Source organism: Sciurus vulgaris, assembly GCF_902686455.1.
Source record: "Sciurus vulgaris genome assembly, chromosome: 4".
Taxonomy (NCBI): domain Eukaryota; kingdom Metazoa; phylum Chordata; class Mammalia; order Rodentia; family Sciuridae; genus Sciurus; species Sciurus vulgaris.
In genome coordinates, this window is record NC_136464.1 from 106,161,407 (window position 1) to 106,171,238 (window position 9,832).

A 9,832-nucleotide genomic window follows, 5' to 3' on the forward strand; every position below is an offset into this window, starting at 1 on the left:
TACATTTGATTATCAGCTCTTCTGGTGCGGCTTTTGGAGTCTCTAAATAGGGAATAATGTCATCAACAAGCAGAGATAATTTGACTTTTCCTTTTCCTTTGTGCATTCCTTTACTTTCCTTCTCTTGTCTGATAGCTGTGACTAGAATTTCAAGGATTATTCAGAGTAGGAGTGATGACACTGGATGTACTGGTCTTGTTCCAGATTTTAGAGAAACTGCTTTCAGTTTTTCTCCATTTAGTGTGATATTGACTTTAGGGTTTTCATGTACTACATTGATAATATTGATGGATATTTCTTTTAGTTTCTCTAGTGTTTTAAACCCGAGTGGGTGCTGGCCTTTGTTCAATGCATTTTCTGTATCTTTTGACATAATTCCATGATTGTGATCATTAACTCTATGTAGGTGTGAATTGACTTGATTGATTTACATATGTTGAACCATCTTTGCTGGGATTATGCCCTTTTGATCATGTTATCTTATCTTTTTGATGTGTTCTTAAAGGTGGTTTGCCAATATTTTATTTTTGAATATATGTTCATTAGGGATATTGGTCTGGGATTTTATTTCCTTAATGCATCTTTGTCTGGTTTTAGAATCATAATCATCTTTGTCTGGTTTTAGGATGATAATGACACTGGCTTCATAGAATGGGCTTTCGAGTGTTCCATCTTTTTCTATTTTATGGAATAATTTGAAGAGAATTGGAAAGAGTTTTTCTTTAAAGATCCAGTGGAACTGATTGAGCATCCATCTGGTCCAGAGACTTTTTGGGGGGTAAGGCTTTAAATAACTGCTTCCATTTCATTACCACATATTGGTTTAAGCTTTCTGTATTCTCAAGGTTCTATTTGGGTAGATCACTGGCCTTTCATAATCTGTCAAGATTTTCAAGATTTTCTAGTTTGAGTATAAATGTTCAAACTATTTTCTAATGATTCTATGGATTTTTGAAATATTTCCCTTCCCTTCATACCATATTATCTGTTCACATAACAAAGTGCAATTCCACTTAATAACAGAATTATGTAGTTTATGTACTTCCTACCTCATTGTGTTGTTCTGAATATGAGTATAGTCAATGGCATAGTAAACATCTGCTGTCTAATGCGTGATGTGTATCACAGTTTTTTGTTGGTACTGCTGTTAAATGCTGACCCAACCATTCCTATATAGGTGACAGTGTTATAGATATCAAAGTAGACACTGGACATTTACCTAAAGGCTGTGCATCTATTAACATAAGTATTATTCCTGGCTCCCTTCTTCCTCCAAGAGAAGTTGTAAAGTATTTGGGACAATCCAAATTCACAGAATAGAGATCCTGCAGCTCAGCAATATTCACACCTCAAATCAAGTAACAGTAACTCCAAACCTACACACAATCTAGACCCACCTAAGCTTCAAAATTACATAATTACATAGAATTAGGGAGAAAAGTCCCCAAACCAACAATCAGACCCCAAGAAGGAAAAACCAGAGTGGTCCTTCAGTCACACCCTTGGACATACTCAAATACCAAATAAGAAGTCCCAAAATAAAATTATAACCGCATATAAAAACATGCATACAAAAGACACAGGGGAATACATCTCAAATGATGTGCATGTCTTCTGAAAACACGAGGAATCAGGAAAACAAATCTGCCCTCAATTCTCAATACTCACAGACATGTAAGTTTGCTATAAAGAAGGAGAAATACAAATTAACTAGAAGTAATAAATAAAAGAAGAAGAAGAAATAGAAAAATTTAGCTATTAACCGGGGAAGAGATTTCAGTGTTCAATAAGAGGGGGAAAACTCGATATAAGCAAACAAGCAAATGTAAGATCAAAACAACTCAAACCCATGGATTTATACCCACCTATGTTAATACAAGGCCGAAGTATAAACAGGCACAGAGAATACAGTGAAACTGAATGTATAATTATATGAATATCTATGTATATTTCAAATCTGATCACAGTGAGAAAATACACATACCCACATACATCATACACAAATGTTCCAAAATGGATAAAAGTTCAAAATAATACAATAAAAGGAAATGATATTTGAAAATTTGAAAAAGTTCAAAGTTAAAAATGATGAATAAGCAATAAGTGTATTAAAACTTGGTAAATACAGATAAAAATAGACAATAAAAATGAGAGAAAATCTTAACGGGAAGTAAAGGGCTTGTTGGCATGGATGGTTTTTTACTCTTTATATTTATTGTTGTCTTTGTAAGCATGGGTCAAGAGCTGTGGGTTGCTAAGTCCAACACCTCTGTGTTCCTCACTTAGTGACTGGTTCTTATTGCTAGGGCCAAAGGTGGTTGTAGTAGATCTTAACTTCCAGTCTCCTAGTACAGGGTGGGCTAGACTGGGAAATGCTGACAAATTGACAAATTGTGTATTACAGAAGTGGGAGTGGTGCAGAGGTCTAAGTTGGAAGTTCCAGTAGTTGAGTTTTAGTTCTGGCTGAACCTTGAAGCCCCATCAGTGGGCATTTGGATTAGTTCCATGTCTTTTACTGCAGGGGTGATACTGGTCTCTCTAGGCTGTATCTAAAAATCTTTAGGATTGACTGGGAAGTGGAAAACCAGCAGAGCCAACCTTGCTGATTCTTTAGATGTCCCTCTTGCTCTGCCACTGAGGGTAGAGTAAGTCTTTTGGTCTGTGTTCTGTTTAGGCCTGCAACGCATTGGATTGCCCCACATTCTGAGGGGGCAATTTGCTTTACTCAAAAGTCCACCAACTTAAATGTCAATTTAAAACACCATAGAAACATCCAAAATAATATCTGACCACCTATCTGGGTATCATGGTGCAGCCAAGTTGACACATATAATTAACCATCACAATGTCTGTCTTAAGATTGTGGACCTTCTGGAGGACAACTTTGACTCTCAGTGCTGGCCTTCCTTGTGTAAGGGGATCTACAGGAGCCTTTCTAACTTCACTTCTTTCCCATTCCAGTCCCTTCCCTCTTGTCGCCCCCTTCACCTTGGATCATGTTAAAAAATCTGATGAAAAAGACAATGTGTCCAGCTTCATCCAGTTGAAAACATCAGTTATTAAGGGTATTAAGAGCCCGTTGATAGAGCAATTTTCAGGTATTGAACTATGGCTTAATCAAATCATGCTTAAGAAAGACCCTGTCGGAATAGTCTGATGCCATGAACATATAGAAATCCTTAAAGTAAATGGAGAATTATCATTTTTTAGACAAAGACAAGGGCCTTTTTATCCAACCCTAATGTTACTTCACAAATATCCTTTTATTCTGCCATACCAGCAGGATGATAAAGGAGCCATCACATTTGTACTCAGTGAAGCAGATATCACGTGTCCAGGCTTAACTTTTCCTGGAGCTAAAGCTTTACTCCGCTGCAGTAGATACTATTGTTGCAATCATGGAAGAAGGAAAATAGCATGCTCTACCTGATGGAATCATGAAGATGTCTGCAGAAGATATTGAGAAAGTCAACAAAGGAATTGGTATTGAAAATATCCATTATTTAAATGATGGGTTGTGACATATAAAAACAAGTCTCAGAAGGAATGCACTTAGCTAAATATTGTGCTGTATCTGTGTTTGTGTCTGTATGTGACAGAATGGAAACAATGTGTCTGTGGTTATGCTGAATGAATTCTATAGATGCTCTTAAAAAACCAAAGAATGTGATGCATAGTACTGAGCACAACAAACTAGGTGCACAAGTGTGAGGCTCTGTGATAGTGAGGGGAGTGTAATACATCACAAGTTTCACATACCTCTGGGACCACCCCTGCTGCCTCCTGGTGGAGAGGTCCCTGTTCATATGCTCTTCAGGGGCAGCTGACTATGAAATCAGCTCATGTTATAAACCATTCCATCCCTTCCCTTCCCATTATCTTTTGACTAAGTTTCTTGAAAGAGCAATCTATATTCACTGCTTCTGTTTCCTCAAACTTCATTCTTTACTTCCTTCTCCACTTGACATTTCTTCCATTCCCAAATTCATTGGGAGCTGTTGACTCAGCATCCTCCCTGACTCTCTGCAGCCTCAGTGCAGAGAGTCCGTAGTGCAGAACCATCCCTGCCCTTGGCCAGTGTCATCCACTCCCTTCCAGCCTGTCCAGGTCAACATTTTGCATCAGTGGGCATCAGGCACTGTTGTGTGCTAGGGACAGAGAGGTCACACAGACCTGGCTTCTCCATCACTTCTCTGAACACTGTCTCTCTGCAGATTCTCCCCTTTCAGGTTTAGAAGGAAAATCACAGGAGATATGTACTCTGTACAGGCACTCCTTAAAACAGACAGTATCCACTCACGAAATATGGAGCTTCTACAATGTACAAGATACACTGTAAGGGACCCACCCGCCAACAGTCAGCATGTGGCCTGTGAAAGGGATATTAGGGAATGACAGTTCTGTGAGGCCTTTGAACAAATCAGTACAATAGAAAACAGCAATGTGAGAGCTTCTAAGAAGATTAGATTATAGGCCATGAATCAAAGGAGGGAAACCTTCCTTTGACTTCAAGTAAGTAATGGGTGAACTTTGAAGGAAGAGCAAGACTGGAGTCTGTGGTGTAGGAGGGACAGCGCACTGTGGAGTAGGCAGAAGCAGCAGCATGAAACAGAACACCTGAGGGAGATATGGTCACTGTTCACAGGGCCCAGGCTGTGGTTAGCCTTTGGTCTCATGCTAATCTCTGGCAGGTATTTTCAAGCGTTCAACAGGGGCTCAGTGCAAGCTTTTGTGATGTGCTTTACAAGTGTTGTCTGGTAGCTACTCAAGATGTAGAAGGAAGCAGGGACTGAGCCAGTTCAGGTGGCAGGTGATTCCAGAATCAGAGGGAGGCCTGGAGAAGGGAGAGGAGGGGAGCTTGATGCAGTGGCCTGCACCTCTCGCCCTAGCAACTTGAAGAGGCTAAGGTTGGTGGGTCACTTGAGCCTGGGCATCCAAGACCAGCTTGGGCAACAGAATGAGACCCCTCTCAAAACAAACAAACAACAACAAATCAGGAAGAGGAGTGAATTGGCAAGGATGCACAGGACATCTTTTATTTTGTAGGGGAAAATGAATGTAAAATAATCTTCCTGGTCTTGAGTCTCCCTGGTTCTTGTAGGCAATAATTACTTTTTTTTAAAAAAGCAGACCTTATGTTTTAAAGCAGTTTTAGGTTCACAATAAAATTGAGACAAAGGTTCAGAGTTTTCCCATTTTTGCCCTGTCTCCACACATGCATAACCCCTCTCTCCCAATGTCCCCAAGAGTGGTGTCTTGGCTAAAAGCTACAATCCTGTGTTAACATGTCATTATTATCCATGGTCCATAGTGTACATTAGTTTACACTCTTGGTGTTGTATAGTCTATGGGTTTGGTCACATGTAGAATATGCATTTTTAAACTTTGCAATCCTTCGTTACTTCATCTTGCAAGCGTAGACTTTCTGACTTCCAAATGGAGCAGCCAACTCCCTCAACCTGGCGCTGGAACCTTCCTTCCAGTGACTTTTCTAACTCCCTCCTATCACTGTCCTATCGCTGTTCCATAAATGAACAGCAATTAATTCAGTCTCTGAACAAATTGATGTACACATGGAGAGGTGAGAATAAGACAAACATCCATGCTACAAATGTCACACTGTGTATCTTACACACGCACGAGTATCCTCTAGTGAAGACAGTGTTGTGTTCCACTTCTCCAGCTGGGGTTAATGCTTCTCTAGCACAGGAGTTCAACTAATGCCATCCTGAGTAAATTCCCCTGGTCTTTGACTTTTCCTGAGTAACAAGGGAATGCTGTGCATTCACATGTGATGTTTGAGGATCAAACCAAAGGATTTCTAGCCAAGAGGGATAAGATGATTATTATTCCCTATTCCTGCAATATTCCATCACATCCATGATTCATCACTCTGGAAGCTTGGTATCCATGTCATTCTGGCATTTTTTTTTCCAAACTAAAATGTAAAAGGACTTTAAGAATACACAGTGGGCCTAAAGAGCCATCTGTGGTATGGAACTCACTTATTTAATAAACTATCTGCAAAAAGTGAGAGCACTATTAGAAATACATTGTGTTAATCAGAAGTATTTACACTACTTATCTCAGCAATCCTCACTTTGTGCACATTTACTATTTTTGCTCCTAGTCTACACATGCTTTTTCTCCAACTGTAACAATTATTTAACCCACACCTTGCCTCTCCTAAGGCATGTACCATTGAAAATGCCATTGCTCTTGAAAAGAATGGAGTGTAGGAGAACCTTGGAGGACTTGTGGATAGAGCCTGCACTGCTCTCCAGACAGCAAGTGGTCCTTTTGAACTGGGCTGAGCACTCATTCCCTGTGCTTCTTTCTTATTCAGTTCTGTTTTTTAAACGTAAGAGGCCTTTGCTGGCAAACGACTCTAGTTCATCCATCCATGTGGCCTCTGTGTGGACAGCTCTTCTGACACGCTGTGGTGCGGGGTCATCTGATTGCCCATGGCCAGAGCAACCAGGCATTCTCTCCACAACCCCACCTTTCTTCTTTGTAAAAATAAGAAAGGCTTCAAGTAGCTCTGTACAGTAATTATGACCTGACTGAATTTGAAAGGAATATCTGAAGAAAACAGAAGCACAATCTGGTACTTTTACTAAATTTAATGAAATTTAATAATTCACCTTAAAACAGTATTTTTTTAGGAGTTGGAAAAACTCAAAATTGAGATCTTCAGAACTGATGGACTTCAAAACACAGGCTGGCAGGTTCTAGCTACAATGTTTAACCCTTTGTAAGTGAAGCTGTTTTCTACTTGCTCCAAGCTCTGAGTCGACAGTCCTCCTGCATGAGGGATAAGAAAGAGCAAATATAACTTTTTCTTTGAAGCTGAGTCAACATAATAAGCTGTAAAGAAACTTTCCCCCAAATGTTCCTGGTGTTTACTTCCTGGAGGCTCCAATCTTCCTGCCCAATGAACTAACAGGATATTTGGATTTGAGTCAGATCTCTCAAATCTGGGCTTTGCCACAAATAGCTCCCTCCTGGCAGGTGTGCCTTCTCTACTAGAATTCATATAAAGTATGTTGGAACAGAAAGCAACAGTTGGAATTGGTCAAAACAAGTTTCTACACAGATCCTAATGCAAATATACAGCTGTGGTAGGATTTCTTTGTTGTGGCTGATTTGGTCATTTCCTTGATGTCCCTTTGATTCCTTCTTTGTAAATTCCAAACAGCATGGCACTTTCTTCATAGGTTGTATCAGTCAATTCTCCAGAAAAGTAGGACGTATACCAGAAGATACATATATGCACATGTATGTGCATGCACACACACACACACAGCTATGAAGAGATTTATTATGAGGAATTGGCTATGTGATCATGGAAGCCAAGAAGTTCCACATCTGCAATCCACCAGCTATAGACCCAGGAATTCCATTCCAGTCTGAGTCAAAAGGCTCAAAAACTAGGGGAGCTGGTCTCAGTCTGAGAGCAGGTGAAGACAGATGTCCAAGCGTAGCAGGTGGACAGGAAGCAAAAAGGAAAAATTCTTCCTTCTTCCATCCTTTGCTCTCTTTAAGCCCTCAACAGATTGGATCGGGCCTACTTATGTTGGGGAGGCCCATTTGCTTTACTGAGTCCCCTGATTCAAACACTGATCTCATCTTGACACATCCTCATGGAGACACCCAGAAACAACATTTGATCTGGGTGCTCTTGAGGTCCAGTCAAGTTGACACATAGAACTAACCATCACATAGTTTTTGTAGTTTCATCTAAAAGCAGTGATAGGGGTAAATAGGAAAAATTTCATAACTTAACCTCAGTTACTTTAAATGATAACTAGATCTGATGGAGATTTTTGCTTTTTTGTTTTTATTTATTTGATGCTGGGGTTCCAACCCAGGGTCTCACTCATACAAGGCATCTGATAGAGTTTTTAAGTTTCCAGGGGAATCAGAATCCAAATGTGCAATTCCTTCTGTGTTAAGCCTGCTAGACAGATTTTCCTGTGATGATTTCTCCTTTTACTCCCAAGGACCTTCATAGCTTCATAGCCAGACTACACTGGAGGCCTTTATTGATATTCTGATACATATCTGGCAATTAAGTTTGGCAAAAATGAAACCTAAATGAGTAAGATATGTTCCCTGGATTACAGATAAATAATGAACACATTAGGAATAACAGGGAAGGTAACTACCAAGTACAAGGGTGAAGAACGAGTCAGCCCTTTATAGGGTCTCCACTTGAGCAACTTGGAATATGGCTATGTTATTGATCAAGAGAGGAACTTAGGAGTATTTTGGATGGAAGACGAGTTTGATTTTGGAAGTTGAATGTGATTTGTCTTTGAGACATGCCGGTAATGTAGACCATTTGAAAAAGTTTCTAAAAAATGACATTCCACTTGTCAACCCACATGGCATCCTGGAAAACAACATGGTTTTTTTTTTTTTTTGAGATGAGATCTTGTTTTGATCCCCAGGCTGGTCTCAGACTACTGGACACCAGTCTCCCAAGCAGCTGGATTTATAGGCATGTACCACTATATCCAGGTGTACGTATTTTGGAAGGTAAAATGTATACAACATTCTGTTGGGTACTTTGGGTCTCTCAAGGTCAAGTGATCTTTATGTTTATGCAGTTGACATATTTATATACCCTGGACCTTTGGATAGATACCTTTATGTTTCTGAGTGCTCTGTTATTTTATATTACAACATGAGGACTTCTTGTAGGAAGTTAGAGCTTCACATTGCCAAGATAGATTAACCACAGATATTATGAGCTCTCTTTTGAGTTAGTCTTCCAATTCATACCTGTCATTTATTTCCAAGTTTTACTTAAGGCTGGTTCCTTCTAGGAAGTGTCCCCAACTGACATACCCCATGACTACACGTGTTTAAGAGTTGTTTTTGTTTATTGTTTTGTGTTTTGAGATGAACCGCTTTATGTTTCCCATGCTGGGCTTGAACTCCTGGGCTCAAGTGATCCCCTACCTCAGCTTCCTGAGTAGCTGAGAAAACAGGTATGTGCTAACACCCTGGGAGAGGTGTCACTCTATTGGTGATCATTTCACCCAAAGGATTGCCTGAGGATAAAGTGGTTGCAGGTCTATAAGCACAGTACCTGTGGATCCGCAATCAACCTCAGACCAAGGGAGTGTTATTGTCTAATGCATCTGAATTTCAGCAAGACACCAGAATGAATCCTTTGTGATTTTTAATAGACTAAGTAGAGGACTATACCTGGATGACAGTTGAAAAGATGCAGGTGAAGCAGCGTATCAACTTTAAAGGAGATCTCTGATGCCCAATCATGATTTTGTACCTGGTTCCCATTTCCTACACATTTCTTCTAAATCAAGTTTGAGTCATGATTTAGATGAAGATGTGGCTGACATATTTACCAGTTCCACCTTGCCATCATCATACCTCTAATTTCTAGTTCAATGATACATATTCCAGAAGGTTTCTGCCTTTCCTCTCTACCCCTTCACCTCTGCCCTTCTCTGATTCAAGTCCTTCTCTCTCCATGTCTAATAGGGAACATCATGTCATCTTTTAATTCACTTCTGTTCATGGGCACTGATGCCTTAAGCAGGAAGATGGCACACTGTAGAAGGACAGGTGACTAGGGTGGGTCATGTGGCAGTCAGTACTCCAGGGTCCTGTCTGGGTGTACACTTAGAAGCCTGGAAAAGCATGGGAATTTTGTATTTTATTGATTCAATCACAGTAGACCATACTCATCTAGAAATTTGTCCATTTCTTCTAGATTTTCCAATTCATTGGCATATAATTTTTCAAAGTATTCCCTAATGAGCTTATGAATTTTGGTGGTATCTGTTATAATATACCCTTT

At 39.8% G+C, this 9,832-nt stretch overlaps 1 pseudogene across 1 annotated transcript; it reads left to right on the plus strand.

Annotated features, from left to right (window-relative positions):
* The first annotated feature begins 2,430 nt into the window (after positions 1-2,430).
* Positions 2,431-5,504, plus strand: LOC306658749 (malignant T-cell-amplified sequence 1-like; annotated as a pseudogene). Its single transcript has one exon. The product of its transcript is annotated as a malignant T-cell-amplified sequence 1-like (transcript).
* The last annotated feature ends 4,328 nt before the right edge of the window (positions 5,505-9,832 follow it).